At 34.9% G+C, this 21,904-nt stretch overlaps 1 long non-coding RNA gene across 1 annotated transcript in view; it reads left to right on the plus strand.

Annotated features, from left to right (window-relative positions):
* Nucleotides 1-12,766: 12,766 nt before the first annotated feature.
* LOC144314022 (uncharacterized) overlaps nucleotides 12,767-21,904 on the plus strand; it is a 101,148-nt gene continuing 92,010 nt past the window's right edge. Inside the window, exon 1 of the long non-coding RNA XR_013379671.1 lies at nucleotides 12,767-12,844. This is a non-coding gene — a long non-coding RNA (uncharacterized LOC144314022). The remainder of the gene's footprint in view (nucleotides 12,845-21,904) is intronic.

Consider the following 21,904-nt stretch of genomic DNA (forward strand, 5'->3'; position numbering starts at 1 on the left):
TATTGGGACTTCATCAAGATAAAAAGCTTCTGCACAGCAAAAGAAACAGTCAACAAAACTAAAAGACAACCTACAGAATGGGAGAAGATATTTGCAAATGACCTATCAGATAAAGGGCTAGTATCCAAGATCTATAAAGAACTTATTAAACTCAACAGCAAAGAAACAATCCAATCATGAAATGGGCAAAAGACATGAACAGAAATTTCACCAAAGAAGACAACAGACATGGCCAACAAACATATGAGAAAATGCTCCGCATCACTTGCCATCAGAGAAATACAAATAGAAACCACAATGAGATACCACCTCACACCAGTGAGAATGGTGAAAATTAACAAGACAGGAAACCACAAATGTTGGAGAGGATGTGGAGAAAAGGGAACCCTCTTGCACTGTTGATGGGAATGTGAACTGGTACAACCACTCTGGAAAACTGTGTGGAGATTCCTCAAAGAGTTAAAAATAGATCTGCTCTATGACCCAGCCTTTGCACTGCTGGGGATTTACCCCAAAGATATAGATCCAGTGAAGCACCTGCACCCCAATGTTTATAGCAACAATGTCCACAATAGCCAAACTGTGGAAGGAGCCTCGGTGTCCATTGACAGATGAATGGGTAAAGAAGATGTGGTCTGTATATGAAATGGAATATTACTCAGTCATTAGAAACGACAAATACCCATCATTTGTTTCAATGTGGATAGAACTGGAGGGTATTATGCTGAGTGAAGTAAGTCCATCGGAGAAGGACAAACATTATATGGTTTCATTCACTCAGGGAATATAAAAAATAGTGAAAGGGAATAAAGGGGAAAGGAGAGAAAATGAGTGGGAAATATCAGTGAGGGGGACAGAACATGAGAGACACCTAACTCTGGGAAACGGACAAGGGGTAGTGGAAAGAGAGGTGGGTGGGGGGTTGGGGTGACTGGGTGATGGGCACTGAGGGGGGCACTTGATGGGATGAACACTGGGTGTTACACTATATGTTGGCAAATCGAACTCCAATAAAAAATAAACAAAAAAATCAAGAGAAAGAATACACAAATAACAAAAACATACATTATGCTTACATTAATAATTTTATAATTATTCTTTGAAAAAAGGACTGGTCATCACTGGGGGATTCAGAAAAACCATTTCATAGTTGTGGACAGTGGTAAATCAAGAGAAAGATAAAACATTTACTTTGATTTTTTAAAACAAGTTTTTACAATTGGCCAAAAAATAGTAGAAAAGGGAAAGTTTCTTTTTAAAGAATTGTTGAAGAGAGTAAATGGAGAAGAGAGGATGACATTAGAATTTCACCCTATTGAACTAATGCTACGTTAAGGACTGCTAGCAGAAAAGGGGACAATGAATTATTCTTTGCATCCTGATCGCATAACATATACTTATGTATATATTGTTTTTTTTTTTTTAAAAGAGGATGAAACTGGATCTGATCAAATCTTTATATCGACCACTACTTAACAAGAAATAGGAAAATAAGATAAATTTAAGGGACAATGAAGACAATCTAAAGTGTAAGAAACTGTATGGGACAAATATTTTTTACTTTGAAGAAATAAATTGCAAGGAAAAATAGATGGAAAGGAAAGCTATAGATTAAAAGAGATATTAATAACTTATCAATCAGTCCCAATGTATGGATTTATTTTATTAATTTTAAAAGATTGTATAAAAGAATCCAAAGGCTATCCATGACATTTACAAATCAATTGGAAAATTTTAATACTGACTGGATATTACCATATTATGAGTTAATTACTGTTATTGTTTACGATTTGTGTTTTTGTTAAAAAAGAAACTTTATAAAATAGAGATGAAAATCCTTATACTTAGAGATGCCTGGGTGGCTCAGCAGTCGAGCATCTGCCTTTGGCTCAGGGTGTGATCCTGGGATCTGTGATCGAGTCCCGCATCAGGCTCCTTGCAGGAAGCCTGCTTCTCTCTCTGCCTGTGACTCTGCCTCTCTCTCTCTCTGTGTCTCTCATGAATAAATAAATAGAATCTTAAAAAAAAGAAAACCCTTATACTTACAGATACATAGATAATATTTATGAATAAAATTGTTCCAATGCCCTTGGTTTACCTCCAAGTAATAACAAATAGAAAATATGAAAGGGGTGGTAGAGGAGAGGGCAGGAGGGCTATGGGTTGATGTTTGTTTGACTTGGATGAAAAGTACATGAAAGTTCACACAATTCTGTCAACTTTTGTGTATTTAAAATTCTCTGTATTTAATTTTATGATGCGACTCTTGGTCAGAGGTACTTTATGACATGGCTAGTTGCATAAAAAATTCTACTGATTCAACATTTAAGTGTGATGTAGGGTCATTTACAGGAATAAATATTATAAGGCTTTTGCAACTTTCATAACAGCATAATGAAGACAAGCCTGCTCTCTTCTATTATTAATCAAGGAATAACAGCTTTTTCTTATGAAAATATAATTTTTCTTAAATGAATAATGCTGTGTGAAAAGAATAGTAATGCTAATTATTATATTTTAAATGATACTATGTATTTTATTTTTCCTAAAGTGATTCATAATAGACTGTAATGTGAAACATTTTGAAATTGCTGGTATTTTCTAAAAAATTACTTTCCAAGTAAAGTTTAATTCTAAACAATAAGCCCTGTTTATTTGAAGTCAATGTATGTATACCATATTTATAATATATACTTTAAAGTAATATACCGTATTTATAATATATACTTTAAATTACAATATATACTTTAAAATAATTGAAAAAATAACTGTAAAATAGAATAAAGGCAGGTTCTTGCAGCATGGTTTACTTATGGCCTTAGGTTCCCCATCATAGGGGATAATAGGATACAAGATTTCAGGATAATAGCATACAAGACTTCTAATTTCTATTACTGCACCAAATTTGGAGAGTTTTTCATCCTATGTCTCCAACAATACTTGGATATGATAATACCTTGAAAGCAGGTGCCCAGTGAATATTTATGGAAATGAGATGTTAATATGTGTGCAAGTTTCTTCTTCTGTTTTTAAATGATAGACAAGAATTTCGTGATCTGAATATTCAGTGAGCTTTTGTTCTCTTATATGGAAACTCAGCGGTTGGAGGATTTTAAGGTTTATAAATTTCAGCACACTAATTTTAGAGATAAGGTTGAGGAAAATGGATCCAAAATTGTGTCTTGGTTAAGATGACATAGTAACCAGTGGAAAACAAGGACCAGAAACCACACCCTTACTTTTTGACCCAGAGCCTTTTCCCTTCTATTATGCTTTAAGTTTCAAGAAGCAAACCGATGAATGCAATGTTTTCTGCAGATAGCTATATTTACATATGAAAACATCTTTTACTCATCTTTAATTTCCTCAATGTGTCTACAAGGAGACATAAGAGCAACTTTTAATTTTTCAATCCAGAATATTTTCTTCATTTTGGCTCAGCCACTTGATATTGTCATGGAACAAGTAATGTGCATCAGTATAGAATATCAGTTATTACCAAGATTCTTTAGCAATAAAACTGAAAGGAATGCCCTTCTGTTGATAATCTTGGGATCTAGTCAATACAGGGGCATATACCTCAAGTTCTTTTACTAATCATAGGGAGATGATACACATTCACATTATAAGGGAGAAGTGGATATATAATGGGAATTAGAAATAAAAGACAAGTGGTATTATTTTGTTCACCAAATTGGTAAAGATGTAGTTCTTTTGAAACATGTGGGAAGGTTCATATTTGTGAGTCTGATTGTGAGTTGGTCAAGTATGCTATATATAATAACTATTAGCTTTGAACTGTTTTGAAATAATATCCTCATAGAAAGTCAGAATAGGTGGGCTTCATTTGCAACCTTCTCATCATGATGACATATATAATTTTCATTCATTTCTTTTGAGGTTTTAAAAAATGTGGATTTGCACTTGCTTTGCACCCAACAATATTTATAACTGATTTGAAACTCTAACTTCTACTGAAGTTAATAAATCTTTACATCTACATTATTATTTAGGCCCATTATCGCAATAACCTCATGAATTTTAGGTAATTTTAAACAATGCACTTTTCCAAAAGTTTTCTAAGGTTAAAGATGATTGTTGCATATGTCAGACTCTGGAGATGATCTGCACTAAATAGAACTATGTGCTGGAACTGTGTATTTGGGCATTCTTATAGGGAAGAATTGATATGTATTCCATCATAGAATTACTGGTGGAAACAAATACAGGTTTTTGAGAGACTTGGAAGAGGGTCAATAGGAAGACGATGATTATCAAATGGGAACTGTTAATGAGTAAATCATTACTAGTAACATGAAAAAAATAATGAAATTTTAAAAGGCCAGAAATATGGACAGATAGATTTCCTAAGTCAGAGACAGAGAGTAGAGATGAGCTGACCTCAACCTGAAGCTAATAGAAATACCTAGAAAAAATACTGTTATATCCAAGAAGCAAGCTTTTTTAGCTTAGTCTTTAGATTAGTTTTATCGTTTTTGCCAAAGATAGAGACCATGCAAATGACCTGGTAACTGATTTCTTGGGGTGTATTTCACTTTATTCTTTTCCAAAGCCAAATATTAAGATATTAATACAAGTTTAGGGATACTTATTCAAAATTGAGATGTAGAACAATTTGCACAGGTATAGAGGTTTTCCAGAATTATCTTTAATTAAGACTGTTTACTTTGCAAATTCATACTTGCTATCAAACCAAATGAAATGCTTCAATGCCACTTTCTGATGTCCCTTCATCTTCATGTCTTCTATCACAAAATGCATGTCTGAATTGGTACAAGTCTAGCATTTTTATGATATGACTTACCTTTATTATTTAGAAATCTTTCTTGACAATTTAATGAAAATGCTTACTATCTTAGGTTCTTTTAATGCTTTTCAGATTTTTTGTACACAGTGTTCCATGTCAAGTATACTTTCGAATCTACTGTTTTCAAAGTGAGAATATCTCTTTTTGGACTGTCATAACTCATATTCAAATAAATCTTTGGCATTAAAGTCAGTTTTACCTGGAGGTTGTCTCATTTGTCTAAAGGTATCTTCCCACTGCACTTTTTTTTTTCAATTGGTAAAGGGAAAAAAAGAAAAAACCCCCCACAAAACTATATTCCTGAGAGTTAATTATACTGGTGTCTAAAATCTTGTCAGTATCTAAACTGTAGGATATAAATAACTAAATTCAAAATGACATCTTGCATTTAAAGAATCATTTTTCATATTTAACACATGCATATGAGATTCAACTAAGGTTTTAGATATTTAGTTTTGGCTGTATATTTTCCTTGGGAAACTAGAAGCCTCTCTTAGGATTAATTTAATTATATGCCCCTTGTGTCTTGTGAAAATTAATTTGAAATTTTCATGCATATGTGAGTCCGAACACTACTTGAAATGAATGATTAGCTTTAAAATATCATTGCCCAGAAAGATGCTCAAAAGACATTTGGAGAAAATAGAACTGACACTCCATGGGATTTGGCTCTGTACCTGGGAGAGCAGAGGAGAGAGCCAAGGATGTTATATTCTTAACATTGGCAGAGGTTACAAGTTCATTTATTATAGAAGCGTTATTCTTTAACTGAAATTTTACATAACTATAGATATTTACATAGAAGTATTAACAGGGGACCCTTTCAAGAGTAACTTCTAGGAGTTTAAAAACAATACTGTAAGGAGATACTACCAAGAGTCTACCTAACTTGCAGAAATAGCCCCCACTGAATCCAAGATTAAGGCATGCATATCAAAAAAGATTTTAAAATATTAAGAGTTATAGAGAATGAGTGAAATTCATGGACTTGGATCCAGAAGGTGAGATTTGGGAAGGCAGAACTTTTAAAAACTTCATGTTTTATTCTATGGAAAATGACCAGGGATGCCTGGGTGGCTCAGCGGTTGAGTGTCTGCTTTTGTCTGAGGGCGTGATCCGGGAGTTCCGGGATTGAGTCCTACATCGGGCTCCCTGCATGGAGCCTTCTTCTCCCTCTGCCTATGTCTCTGCCTCCCTTTGTGTCTCTCATGAAGAAATAAATAAAATCTCAAAAAAAAAAAAAAAAAGAAAGAAAAGAAAAATGACCAGCAAACCAACATCCCCTGAGAACTTGTTAAAAATTTATATTTTTAGGTGCCCTCTCAGACCTATTAAATCAGCATCGTTAGGATTGGAAGCCAGAAAAAGGTTTTTAACAAACACTCCAGGTAGTTATGATTCATTATAAAATTTGAAAACCACAGTTACAGAGAAGGTAAATTGAATTAGACATGAATCCTAATTTGTTTGTTTTTAACCGGATGACCTTAGATAAGTCACTCAGTCAGATTATATTTCTTCTGATTGAAAACTGTGATTAATATAGACATATTTATTGCCTTGACAGCCATGAAAATGATCAGTACGGTGGAATTCAACATACACAATTAAGATCATGAAGATTGAACACTTACTTATGGAAACAATGGAATGAGTTCAGGAAACTGATGTTAGGTCAATAGTGTCACAGAGCAACCAATAAATAGACACAGGGAACAAGGAATTCTGAAAGTTCTTATTTTAAAGGATACATTCTATGGGATTTCTTCCCCCAGGAACTAAAATAAATAAAGATGTGCAAGGTATTTGGCATGGCAAAAAGCAATTGAAGAATGAATCCTAGAGAATCTTTCTCATCTAAAAGCCTGGCTCTACCCTTTCCAACTATTCCTCCATCTCCAGAAAACGTATGAGATCATTAAATGGAAACCTGCTCTGCTTGTTCATATATTGTGCAAAATGCAGAGAACGCTATGTTAAAGATCTTTATTGTGCAGGGAAAGCAATGGACATCTAGACGATGTCTAGATGAAATTGAATCTGAGAACATCTAAGAGGGGCTGAAGCCAGTTCTGAATTTTAATCTGGCTCTGAGATTTCTCATTAGGGGTGTGGTGTGATAATAAAAGTAAATGCAACATGATGTGATAGCCTGCAATTTGTTAGGCTGCTGTTTACTTTTATCATGATTTGTCTATTCTCACTTTATTTACTTATTTGTTTGTTTTGAGAGAGGGAGTGGTGGGGAGGGGCAGAGGAAGAGGGAGAGAGAGAATCTTAAACAGGCTTCACACCCAGCATAGGCTCAACGCAGGGCTCAACATGAGATCATGACCTAATCCAAAATCAAGTCAGATGCTTAACTGAGCCACCCAGGTACCCCTATCTATTTTCATTTTAAACTAATGGCCACAAATCTCATATAGACAAATAATATGGTCAAGAAATCTATTTCCTAATAAGTCCATTGCAGATCATTTCATATCTTCTAATTTTTCCTTTAAATATCTATAGCCCTTCCTTCCCTGACTACCCATCAGTAAACAGACCTCAAATGTCATTCGGAAAATACAGACTATCAGAATTGCAATTCCTCATCTTCTTACTACAGGATCTATCCACTCAACTATATCCAAACTTAGACTTTCTGCCTTCACTCCTGTAAGAAATGGATGAGATGAAATGTTCATGCTTCCAGAAGACCTATGTTTTATATCCCATTCCTTCTCATTTTCTCAAAAACTTCAATTGGTAATAACTTCTCTCTTCTTCATCTCTTTTCCCCTCTCTGCTGGATCATCCTCATCAACATACCAACATGCTCTGGGATTTCTCATCTTGATCTCACATCTCCAACACACCATTTGCATTCTTCCTTTTATACCAATGTTTCTAGAAAAACATGTCTATACTTTTTCAACTCCTAATTGTACTTTTAAAAATTTATAAAACAACATTCTTTAATTACACAACTGATAGGAGTCATTTTTATGAAAACCAGAATACAGACAAAGAAGGAACAAATTAAACTCTCAATAATTCTAACACCCAGAAAAATTCAAACTTGAAATTTGGTATATGCTCTTTGTTTTCAAGCAATTTAATTTATAACTTTATCAAGTAATACATGTACATATGTTTTTTAAAGATTTTGTTTATTTATTCATGAGAGACACACAGAGAGAGAGGCAGAGACACAGGCAGAGGGAGAAGCAGGCTCCATGCAGGGAGCCCGACGTGGGACTCCATCCCTGGTCTGCAGGATCACACTCGGGCTGACTGCGATGCTAAACTGCTAAGTCACTGGGGCTGCCCACATGTAAATTTTTTTTAAGAGCAAAGACACTAGGGCGAGAAAGTTTTTCATTTCCATTTTACCCCATTTTCTTCCTAGAGAAAACACTTTAACTTTCAGGGCAGAAGTTGAAGTCAGCCTGCATGATTTGCTCCAAAGCTCTGATCCTTGCCAGCTGAGTGACTTGGGTCAAGTCATTCAGCTCTGTACTTCAGTTGCCTCTTCTTCATAGAAGATATAGCAATATAACTTCTCAAAAGGGTTATTGTGGGGATAAAATTACCGGAATAGGATTTAACACATTTTATATAATACGTAGGTACTGATGCACTTGTTTTTGTTGTTACTATTAATTGCATAATTCTAAATGAATTATTCATATTACCGTGTCTTGATTTTTTATATTAAGACAGAGACTACCTTGTATTATATTTTAGCTCTATTACCCTGTCAGATAAAACACATATTGCTCCTCTCATCATCTCACAATGATGACCTGGTCACAATTTTTGCTTTAGTCAAAGAGTGTAATATGGGGCATATTATCCTTTAAATTTCTTTGTTGTTATTTGAGTGTAGTTTTAGGAACAAATGAAGGTAAACACATGTGTTCTATGCACCATATTGAACTGGAAAATTCCACTGAACCTTCAACCATTAGATCTAGCTTCTCATCCAGCAATGCATTTACACTGCTTAGGATTAAGTCACTAATGACTTTCATATTGGCAAATTCTCTGTCATCTTCATCTGACTTCTCAGCAGCAATAAGTACTTTCTCCTTACTAAAGCACTTTCCTCTCTTAGTTTCTGTGATATCATCTTCCTCTTAGCTCTTTCTCAGTCTCTGAATTGTTCCTTTTCCTCTGCTAGACACCAGTATTTTGGAATACCTGAGGGTTTTGTCCTGGACCTGTTCCCCTTCACATCTACATTCTTTCTCCCTAGACAATCTATGTAGCTCATATAGTTTAAACAGTACCTAATTGCTGATGCCTCATTTATTTCTCCCATGACCCGTCAGACATACGTCAAATGGCCTAACTGATATCTCTAGGTATCTAATAGTTATCTTAAAACTAACATGACTAAAATATATACCTTGATCCCTCCCATTGCTGCATATACCTATGAAGCATTTAAATTAAAAACCATCATGCTCTTTATCACCCAGTTCATAAACCTAAGACCCAAGACTCATCCTTTTTTTAAAAGATTTTATTTTTAAGTAATCTCTATACTCAATGTGGGGCTCAAACTCACAACCCTGGGATCAAGAGTCACTTACTTTACTGACTGAGCCAACCAGGTGCTTCCCCACCCAGGATTCATTTTTGATTTCTTTCCTTTTCCTATTTTAGAAATAAGTGAGACATTCAAACCTGTCCATTATATATACTTTCTGGGACAGAACACTTTATAGTAGTGCAATCTGAAATTACCCCCATGTTTGTCACTGGCCAACTCCCTTAATTCCCAAAGCTACCTGATAGCAGGTTCTTTGCCTGAAATATCCAACACATAGAAAACATGTAAATTATACTCAGAAAATATTGTTTGAGAATGAATTAGTGAGTGGATTGATGGAAGCCATGTGTTGAAATTCCATATATTTGGAGTGTTTATATTTTTACACAAAATTCTTAATGGCCACAATTCTTTCAAGACTAAAATAATCTTTCAAAGTGGAATTTTTGAATTTCAAGTAGTTATGCAAAACACATATTTGTCCTAGTACCATAAGATCATGCATGGAAATAGCTGCTCTGGTTACCTTCTGCATAGTCACACAATTAGGTAATATGTGTGGATGTGAACAAATTAATAGTTTAAATCAAAGCAAATTCCATTTGGAACATTAAGTTTCTTCATTTATCTATCTACTAAATATATAGCTTACTTTTCATAATATAGAGACTATGGACTGATTCATTAAGAATAATATTAGGAAAGTAAATCTCACCTATTCAAAAAAATATACATAAGATGTAATTTTCTGGTAAGCACTTCATAAGCTAACCCCTTGATAAGAAAACAATTGTATTTTAAGACTGTGAAAGTATAGCAATAAAATTCTGCTTGCAAGTTATATCTTCTTTTGTTTATTGCTTGCTGTGTTTTTCTACTTTCAAAATAAAAGTGTTTCTTTCAAAAGGGAAATATTAATTGGCAAATCTAGTAACTCAAATCTATACTGGAAATAATAGCAAAGGATAATATAAATAGAGTACAAAATATGTGTTTCAGATGTGAGATTTTTAAGGTCAATTTTAATGCATTCTAACATTCCAGTGAGAGTAAGCCTACAGTTCTTAGTGGTCTAGTCTTCATAGCACTGTAGTCACCAGAGACTTTTAAAGGAAAAAAAAAAGCATATTCAAGGACTAGAAATGTGCTTTTATGCCTTAGCTATCCTCAGACCTCTGCTACACAATTACAGAATATATTAAAATAGCCTCGTTTGGGATCCCTGGGTGGCGCAGCGGTTTAGTGCCTGCCTTTGGCCCAGGGCGCGATCCTGGAGACCTGGGATCAAGTCCCACGTCGGGCTCCTGGTGCATGGAGCCTGCTTCTCTCTTGCCTCTCTCTCTCTCTCTGTGACTATCATAAATTTAAAAAAAAAATAGCCTCGTTTAAGGAAATAACATAAGTATGCATAAAATCTCAAGATAAGCATTTAAAAATTCTATTTGTTCAAAAACCCAACATTACATTTTTAAAGTAGTGTCAGTATTGATGATTGATATACCTAAAGGTTATATTAGCTAGTTAGCTATTCAACTTTACATTTCTACTGGGAAAAAAAAGAATGTCATATTTGTATCACACACAATGTAGAAAAATTTCAATTCTGCATAATGATGTTTTAACAGAAATATATGAAATTACTAACAACCTGAATTATGGGTGACACACACTGAATACTGTTTGTCATCCCTTCGTGCACCACCTTCGGTTTTTCATTTCATGTTTCACCATATGGTAGTGTTTATCCAAATGCTTGGATTAATAAATTACCACCTACATGTAGATAATGAGCTAGAATATAGCCAGAATACATAATTATAATATTTTCCATAAAAATTTTCTACTATATTTTAAAATTACTTTAAATCTTTATTTATGAAGGAAGAAGTTTTTCTAATGCAGATGGGTAATTCAAATGTGCACAGTATATGTCAATTCTGTTCTCTAGGTATTTTTCTCAACTTATCATTAGACTGATTCAATTAAAAAAATCCGTGTTCATGCATAATATTCTTTCAGGATCCTCCCTCATTTGGTTTATTTCTAGCACATTTTCTTTTCGTACATTGTATCTATACTAGAAAAATTAAAAAAAAACAGTATGGAATTAACTTTCATTTTTCATCAGGGTAAACAAAAAGTAGAGTAACCCACTTAATGAGGAATATGCAAATTTGGGGACCTATTTCTCAGTATAATTGGAAACTGAATAAATTCATAAAACAATTGTTCAAATCACTCTCTTTTTCAAAATATTTACTTTTGATGTTTTGGCCTTTTTGGATTTTTGTTGTTTTCATATTTTTTTAAAAAAATTTTTATTTATTTATGATAGTCACAGAGAGAGAGAGAGAGAGAGAGAGAGAGAGGCAGAGACACAGGCAGAGGGAGAAGCAGGCTCCATGTACCGGGAGCCTGACCTGGGATTCGATCCCGGGTCTCCAGGACCGCGCCCTGGGCCAAAGGCAGGCGCCAAACGGTTGCGCCACTCAGGGATCCCTTGTTTTCATATTTATATTTTATAAGGAAAGGAGTGATAGATAAATTTTGAATTCTGGTTGATTTATATAATTTCTTGAGATTATATCTTCTAATACCTTTTTTTATTATAGAAACCTCAAATTTTTAAGATTCAGTGACATTTTATTCCTTTGTCACCCAAGATTATTCATGTTTATCTATTTACTCATTCATGTTCTTATATAAAGTTAACATTGTCACAAAACAATTGAAATAGCTTGTAATAATGGATAGAAGAGAGCAAGATAACAGAAGTGTATGAGAAAAAGATGACAGAAAAAAAATCAGAGGTATGAAATAAAACCAACCAGGAGTTCCTTTAGTTAATGTAATGCATGTAATGATGTCTCATTGTAGTCATTGACTGAGAGGTTCTAGTTTACTGTAAAGATACAACAACAATAATGATAATAATAAAAGGAACTGCTCAGAATTTTTTTTATTCTGTGCTATACATTGATCTAAACTCTCTATATAATACATGTAATTTTTGCCTCAACTCTGAAATTATGCTCATTTTCTACATAATGAAACTGATGTTTAGAGAGCCTAAAACCTTGTCTAAATTAAAGATAATAAGTATAAAACCTAGAAATTCAAACTGGTTTCTATGAAGCTAAAGCTAAACCTATTAACCCTAGGCCCCATATTTAATTAATTTTTGCCAGCTTTATCTTCATTATATTCTATTTTTTTGTCTTCATTATAAACATCAAAGATCATTTGAACCCTAAGCAGGTTCATGATGCCTAATAGAACTGATCCATCTAACTTAGATTTACAACTCGTTATCCAAGAAACAGTAGTTCCTTCTATGACAGAATAAGGTTCTTAGGTATAGCTTAGTGCAGAGAACTTTAGCTTAGCAGAAATCTCTTAGTGATGACAGGTTGAAGACATCAACATTCTAATTGGTTTCAATGGAAATAACATGAGTTTGTGGAGTTTAAACAGTAAGTTAGAATTTTGGGGGTCCTCGGGATTTTCCATGAAGCTCATTATGTCAACTGTAAATAGTGACTGATTAATTTATTCTTTTCTTATCTGCATACTTTTTACCCTTCTCCCCCTATTTTGGTCTGGTTAAACTCCCTAGTAGCCTAGTCATAGAAAAAAGCACCACTGTAAATCAATCACTTCATAGGAGAATGTCCTATATATTTATGACCATCGATATGTAAGATATCATCACTCAGTTTGTGCCATAATTGACTCTTCAAAATGCCATTCTTTTTTATTTTTTAAAGATTTTATTTACTTATTCATGAGAGACACAGAAAGAGAGAGGCAGAAACATAGGCAGAGGGAGAAATAGGCTCCTTGCAGGGATCCTGATGCGGTACTTGATCCCTGGACCCGGGATCATGCCCTGAGTTGAAGGCAGGTGCTCAACTGCTGAGCCACCCAGGCATCCCTCAAAATGCCATTTTATTCTAAGAAGCTAGCTGCTTCACGGAGATGGGGAACATGGTGAGAATAGTGAATTCCTTAAGCTATGATACTACTTCCACTCCTCCTTTGGTATAAAGTGAATACACTTTTCATTTTAAGGATCCTAGTTCTAGGAACTGGAATAATTCTGGAAAATGGTTTATGTGCACCACCTCTACTGTGAGAATTAAGGTCAGACTTATGTTCACATTATCTGAAGCTTTTCATGTTACACAAATTAAGTAAGCCTGTAGTGGGCCACCATGAATTCCAGTCCTAGGGACACTATGACCAATTAGATAACATCAAAGTTTCCTGTTGGTCAAACCATCTTGTATGTTTTGATAATCACTTTGGATCTGCTACCCATTAAGGTTCCTGGTCTATGGAAGTTGAATGCTTCCACCTTGTCCTTGTCACTTTTGAATCTCATCATCCTCATCGGAGAGCCCACTTTAATAGGAAAAGCTCCCACTGCTGTTCCTGGCCAGCCTGGAGCTCCTCACAGATGCAGGGACACTCTGCTCCAATGTATCAAACCTCAAAGTTTTGATGAAGAAAATGTCTACAGGGATCTCGCAGGGTGTGAGTGAATGAGCAGATCTTACATAAAAAAGTCCACTCAGCATTTCAATTTTTCCAGCCCTTGATTATTTTCCTCTAGAATATACCAAGGAAGTTCTGGAATCTCAAGTTTATTTAGTGTGGACCATCTTTGGGTCTAGGTTTGAACAAGTTGATTAAGGAAATTGTTGGAGCATCCCTAGATGCTCAAACTAACAGAGTGAGTAGAGAATCTCTGTTTAGTGCAACTATATAAATATATTTAACCTGATTGAACATTATTCTCCTTCCGCCCTGATCCTACACCTTAGGTTATGTTCCCATACATCTTCTGTGGGTTTGTGTTAAAAACTGGAAAAATCATGCAATTCTTTTGATGTATAGGGTGATGCCCAATTGGTCACACTTTGCCAGCATGCTGGAAGCCTGTTGGGACTTGGTTCTGGTTACAGGTATAGGAACAATATGTGTGGGTATGAGATCAGTAATTCCCTGCAAAGCACCCACTTCACTGGAGACACATACAGGTTTTCAGGCAAGGGAAGGTTAATCTTAGAAAGAGGAGTAGAAGTTGCTTCTAAAGGCAAATGAAGCTCAGCAGGGTTTAGGAGTTCAAAGTCTCCAACTTCATCACAATCTGCCCATAAATCTTTAGCCCAAATTTTTAGGTCTACAGATTTCCAATACCTGACACAACTTTAGAATGTCCATGAAATTGAGAATTCAGCTTTCATAGTAATTTAAGCATCTGGAGATTAGAATTAGGATTTCATTTTAAAAAATCTTGATCCTGAAGCTACAGGAAATAATATATTATTTTAGTGTACACATAAAAGTTCCCTGGCCCCCTATTTGAAACTCAAGCTTAGAATTTAGAAGGCTGAAATTATCATTTTCTTTCTTTAAGTTCTCTGTGCATTAGAAGCAAGCAATCACCTACATTATTCTCCATATTTTCCACTATAATATTTTATGGTAACAAATACTTGGTCACACACAGCCTGGCCTTCTGTTAGCATTTGATTATAGGTGATAATAAAAGTAATTCGTTTTGCCACTGCATGTTGTGGACTACCAGCATCTTGCTTACCAGTGACATTATTGCTCCTAAATGTAATCAGATCAGAGAACTAATTACACATTCCCATTGTAAGTTTCTGTTCACCAGAAGAACTTCTGATGCCAATAACAGTATCAGTCAGTGTTCTGTCAAAGAGGCAAACATCCACAAATATCAGAGAACAAGGGATTTGTTATGGGAATGAGATCTCACACAATTGTGGAAGAAGTTGGAAAATAGGATTTTTAAAAGACCTTTCAGAGGAATTGGAGATTCACAAGATAGTCATGAACCAGCCCTTTTTTCTGTAGTCAGCCACATCCAGGTACCAGACTTGGACCGTAAAAGACACATGATGGAGTTCTGGCAGCAGCATGTAAACAACTCAGAGTTCCAAATAATTAACAATTTGCTTGCAGTTTTGACTATATGTACTGGCATTGTTCCATTGCTCACAATTATAAACTACTTAACATGTCATCATCTATCCATTTTGGCAGAAAGGAAGTTGCTTTGTGTAGAAAATATTTTTCAATTCTCATGTGGGAGTGAAATTATATAAATATTTATTTCAAAGGAAATGAGTAACCACAGATCAGTAGGTTCATTTCATTTCGCACTGGTATTTATTTCATTTTTTCCTTGCTGAGCTTAATTTAAAAAATCTTGTGTAGAGAAGTTCAGTGCAATTTAATCAGCAGGGAAATGCATTTATTATGGAGAAAGCATTAAGAAACAAAGAAAAAGACTGCTGGGAGAATTTATTTTAGTAATTCCACCCAGAGGGCTAAGGTTAAATATTCAATTTATACTCAACAGGGAGGAAGCAGTGAATAAAGGAGGTGGAGTGACTTAGTTAGCAAGATATTTTTGTGGTACAAATACTCCATGTGAAATAGTCATATTTGTTTGGAACTGGGACTGGAAAATACCAGCACAGAAAACAGAGCATTGGGGAAAAAAAATCTAGGTCCATTCTGCAGTTAGGAAAAGATAAACAGATCATCTTCAACCTGGTATTCTAAGATGTGAGCAAAATGTCATAAGAACAAAAAGAAGTGAACTCTTTGCCTAAGATAGATTGCAAAGAGTCTATCAAAGGGATAACATTAATTGGAACTTGGAGAATTAGTAAGCCTTTCCTTGCTACCACTTAAGGAGTGGACAGTGGTGTCCTAGGTATGGAGATCAGCAGGTTCAATATTATGGGGGTCATTGAAGATTCAGCAATGTGTTGGGAAGAGGGTAAATTAAGATTTAGAAACATTTTGCTGGTATGCAATAAATGGTATGATCTGGGAGATGAGCTGATGGTGTTGCAGAGAGGGGAGAAGGGATGAGAGGGCTGGTTCCATAATGATTTCTTAGGAGTGTCATGAAAAGGACTTTTGTAGACTAAACTAGGAGAGCTGGTTGGAGAAAAATTAATGAATATATCTAAAATAGTAAATGATCAAAATTTATAATATTTTAGGAAACTATAGCAACAAAGCAGAGAAAGGACAGGTTTTGGAAGAGAAAAAAATTGCTGGGGAAGATACAACTCTATCTGAAGCTTATGCAAGAATGAAAAATTGTGAAGATATATTAGAGAGAGGTGGGGGATGGGCATTTGGAGACATTTCAAAAGAAGGATGAGAGAGAGAATATTATGGCTTCTGAAGTTATAGAGAACTAGAGTTAAGTACAGAGTTATGGTACGTGAAAGATGTATAATTATATAAGACAGAAAAACCAGAATTAAATTAAGGTTATGTCACAAAAGGCTAACAGAATTGGAAGGCCAAGTATTTTGACTCTGAACTTCTCTTCAGAAGGAAGAAAGGAAGAAAAAAAAAGGAAAAAGAGAAAAGAAAGAAGGAAGGGAGAGAGAAAGAAAGAAAAAGAAAGGAAGAAAGAGAAAGGAAGAAAGAAAGAGACAAAGAAAGAATCAAATCATTGGAGAAATTTTGAGAATGTAAAATTGTCTTAAGTGCTAAGTGGTGATCACTGTTTCTGAAGGAATTGAGGAAAAGAAGCAGAACTTTTTTTCTGAAATGTATAAATGAAGGTATATCTCAAAAGAAATATACAAAGCAATTTGTAAAAGATATGATGCTTCTTTCACTTCAATTTAGAAGGATAATACAAACACAAATTCAACCATATATTTAAAGAAGTGCGCCTACTCTGAAACTATCCTTTCAATCTGACCAACTTGTTGATCCTTAATCATATTTTTTTCCATCACAGGATCAAATTACACACTGAACTTCTATTCAGTTATTTTCACTTAACATTATTTTGTTTATTCTCACCCATATCATAAAATATCCTTCAAAATAACATTTTAGTAATGTATAATATTTTATTTCATATGTGGATTATGATTTCTTGAACCTTTCTCAATTATTGGAACTTTGTGTTATCTCCTAGCTCTGGTATTATAAAAAACAGCTGATGAGCATCCAAATACAACAATCTAAAACCGTTTCTTAGAGGAATTTTCTTGAAGTGGAATTTCTGAGTCAAGGGATTAAATATATTTAAGTCTCTGGAAATATGATGTCCAATAGTCCTCCAAAAATACGTTAACACCTACAAGCCCTTTTGCAGTGTGTGAGAAGGCCTATATCACATGCATGCCAACTCTCAATATTAACATTTAAAAAATATTTATCAATTTGGAAAGCAAAATGGATATTTTCTTGATTTGTTTGTTGGAAATGCTTGTCATTTCTTAATATGCTTGTTTATCATTTATATTGATTGTATGTATTTTATCCAATTTTCTAAAAATTGCGTCTAATGTGAGCACCAGAGACATTCACACATTATTTTATGTACATCAGTAGCACAATATTTTTGAAATATATTGAGAAGTGTTCTGCAGGGAGAAGAGTACATTTGTGTTTAAAACATTTCATTTTTTAAAAAATTACTTAAATTTGAATAACCAGTGGGACAAATTTAGAAATAATTACTCAAAATATTTGGAATACAGATGTTGTTTATTACTGAACTGCATATATATGGCATGTTGATTATATGATATGTAAATATTAAATAATTTTATGAGTATATTTTTTGATATAGACTATCCGTATTCTTAAAAGATAGATTTGAAATACAAAGCATATGTTAGCAAATTTAAAAATTTAAAAATACAACTTACTGGGGAAGTTAGGAAGGCAGAGTGGTAGGGGGACCCTGGGCTTCCCTCATCCCTTGAACACAGGTAGATCAGCATCAAATAATTTTGAACAATAAGGAAGTTGATCTGAGGATTAAGAGAACAATATGCACAACTGGAGGGAGAGAACATGGTGGATGCAAGGTTCAAAGACATGAATTGCAGAAGAGAAATGCCACGGTGCATGAAGAGGAGGGAATTCTTTTTGTGGAGAGAAGTCAGGGAAAGAGGGAGAGAGCAGAAGACAGCACTGGGTAGGGTTCATGCAAGATACTGTGGTGTGGGGATCCCCTGGGTCTCACTAGGAGAGAACATTCCCCCTCCTGAAGTACATTTAGAAGAGGATATATTGCCTCTCCAAGGACAAAAGGCCCACTAGGTGCCATTAAGCAGCTGTTCAATAGCAGAGGACAGGGTAGCATGCAGAAGGCAGAAACCTGATCACAGGTTTTCACTGTGCATCACCATAGACTCAGGGCATCCATACAGGTGTGTGACTGTTTTTCTGAGACAGAATGGTGCCAAGTGCTGTGAGGCTCTCCTCCAGTGGAGGGGAGCAGATCCACCCCTTGCTGAGTCCTTGAAGACTTGAAGTTGTGAATCCCAGCCGCTGGGCAGAGATAAAATGTAGGGGAACTATGGCACCAGGCATATGATGGCTGGGGCACAGATACGTTAAGGACAGGGAACTGGTGAAAGACTGGGACACAGGTGTGGGAGATTGTTTGCTTTTCTGTGATGGCCTTCTGAACAGCAGCCCCTGTGAATCCATCTCTTTAGGGACAGGAGAGCATGGTGACACCGTCTTCCACATACCCTGCCCACCAGCACCGTCAGACTTCAGAGAAACACAGCTCTCCCAATGGAGGTTAGAGTCACTTACACCAAACCCCACACTCCTGAGCCCAGCAGGGGCATCTTTGCTAGGAAAGGTCTGACTGATTCAGTGCAGTGAGCCTCTCTCTTAGGAGACCAACACCAGGCTCCTGTGTGTAACAACTACACTGATCATAGTGTGCTTCAAAATGTCAGTTTCAGTTCTGGTGGAAATAGAATCAAGCTGGCTTGCTCCTTTGCTTGTTTGCTTGCTTACTTGCTTTTATTTTTTATTTTATTTTATTTTATTTTATTTTATTTTATTTTATTTTATTTTTATTTTCTTTTTGGAATTAGGCTTATTGTTTTTGTTCATTTGTTGGTCTTTTTGTTTCCTTTTCTTGTTCCTTAGATTGGGCTTTCTTTCTTTTTCTTTTTTTCTTTTTTTTTTTTTTTTGAATTGGGTTTATAGTTTTTTGTCTGTTTTTTGTTCCTCTTCCTTTTCTCTTTTCTTGGATCAGGCTTTGTTTTTTTTTTTTTTTTTTTTTTTTTTTTCAGGCTTATCTTAAAAAACAAAATCAAAGAACACTAGTTAAAGGTCCAAACACTCCCCAATGCAAGTAAGGAGGAACTCTGCAAAGGATGGACCTCTGGAAAAGAACAGTCAAAACACCACAGCGGAGTACACACAGCACACACCAGAAACACTTCCTGAAGTGCCTGAAGTGCCCTGGACAATGTATGACCCCTTCTTAATATAGTATTACTCTCAGGAATAGGAAACAAAACAAGTTTTTATAACATACAAAGGACAGAAACCTAGACATAATGACAAGGTGGAATTCTTCCCAAAAGAAATATCAAGAATAAATCACAGCCAGGCATTTGCTCAAAACAGATATAAGCAATATATCTGAACAAGAATTTAGAACAGTCATAAGAATACTAGCTGGGCTTGGAAGAGGCATAGTAGACACCAGAGAAACCTTGGCTGCAGAGATGAAAGACCTAGAAAAGAGGCTGAAATAAAACATGCTATAAATGAGATGAAAAATTGACTGGATGTAATCACAAAGATGGAAGAAGCAGAAGAACAAATAGGTGATACAGATGATAAAATTATGGAAAATAATGAAGCTGAGAAGAAGAGGGAAAGAAATCTATTGATTGTTATTATAGACTTAGGGAACCCAGCAATTCCACAAAGCGCAATAATATCTCTATCATAGGAGTTCCAGAAGAAGAAGAGCAGGGAAAAGGGGTAGAAAGTTTATCTGAACAAATTACAACTGAGAACTTCCCAAATCTGGGGAAAGAAACAGGCATTTAAGTCCAAGAGGCATAGAAAATTCCCTTCAAAATCAAGAAAAACAGCTCAACATCAAGACATATCATAGTGAAACTTGAACTATCTATCATGCTAATGGACATCAAACAAAAGCTAGAGTAGACATTCTATATCAGAGAAACAAGATTTTAAACCAAAGACTGTAATAAGAGATGAAGAAGGGCACTACATCATAATAAAGAGATCTATCCAAGAAGAAGATCAAACAATTATAAATATTTATGCCCCCAACTTGGGAGCAGCCAAATATATGAATCAATTAATAACAAATTTAAGGAAATTCGTTGGTAATAATTCATCGACTGATGAATGGATGAAGAAGATGTGATATATATATCTTCATAATATATATTATATATATAGATATATATATATTTCGATGACTTATCACATAGTCATCGAAATCTCTGAGTTTATTATGATACTGCAGCCTGTGTTGTTTCATCTAATCCATTGTTTAATTACTGTGTTGTTTTCCTATGAATGATTACATTGTAGTTAATATGTTAGCATGGCAATATTTTCAGATAGGTTTTTGTTTGTTGGCAGTTTGGGGGGTTTTGGGGGTGGTTGGTAATTTTTTGGAGTGTTTGCATGGAATCTCTTACTTTATAATGATGGAGCTGCTTTTTTTTGTCTTGTGATTTTTTTTTTTTGAAGTGAGATTTAACCTTGTGTGTGAATAGTATATTATATCCATCTTGGGTGTCTTACTTGTACTGTATCACATCCTATACCTTCATTTAATTCTTAATAAAGTGTTTATTTGTTAAAAAAATATATTATGTAATATTACCCAGCCATTGAAGAGAATGAAATCTTGCCATTTACAATGACACAGATGGAATGAGAGATAAATATGCTAAGTGAAATAAATTAGTCAGAGAAAGACAAATACCTTTTGATTTCACTCATGTGGAATTTAAGAAACAAAACAGATGGACATAGTGGAAGGGAAAGAAAATTAAAATAAGATCAAAACAGGGAGGAAAACCAGAAGAAACTCTTAATTATAGGGAACAAACTGAAGGTTACTGGAGGGGAGATGGGTGGAGGTTGGGCTAAATGAGAGATGATTATTAAGGAGGGCATATGTTTTGATGAGCACTGGGTGTTGTATGTAAGTGTTGAATAAATTCTACTCCTGAAACCAATACTACACTATACGTTAACTAACTTGATTTTATTTATTTATTTTATTTTTATTTTTATTTTTTTAATATTTTTTTTTATTTATTCATTCATGAGAGACACAGAGAGAGAGAGAGAGGCAGAGACACAGGCAGAGGGAGAAGCAGGCTCCATGCACCGGAAGCCCGATGTGGGATTCGATCCGGGGTCTCCAGGATCGCGCCCTGGACCAAAGGCAGGCGCCAAACCGCTGCGCCACCCAGGGATCCCACTAACTTGATTTTAAATAAAATTTTGGAAGAAAAAAATAAAAATACAACTTCAATACTTTGTTTCTAAATTGCCAAATTGTATTAGCAAAAGATTTTTTAAAAGTAAGAGAAATAAGGTAAATGTGTCATAAATTCCTTTCCTAATGTAGGTGGAATCAAGAAATACAATTCTGTTCTTAACAGTGATAACAAATTATTTATAAAAACTTGAATGTTGAT

The sequence above is a fragment of the Canis aureus genome, chromosome 1 (genome assembly GCF_053574225.1).
Source record: "Canis aureus isolate CA01 chromosome 1, VMU_Caureus_v.1.0, whole genome shotgun sequence".
Taxonomy (NCBI): Eukaryota; Metazoa; Chordata; class Mammalia; order Carnivora; family Canidae; genus Canis; species Canis aureus.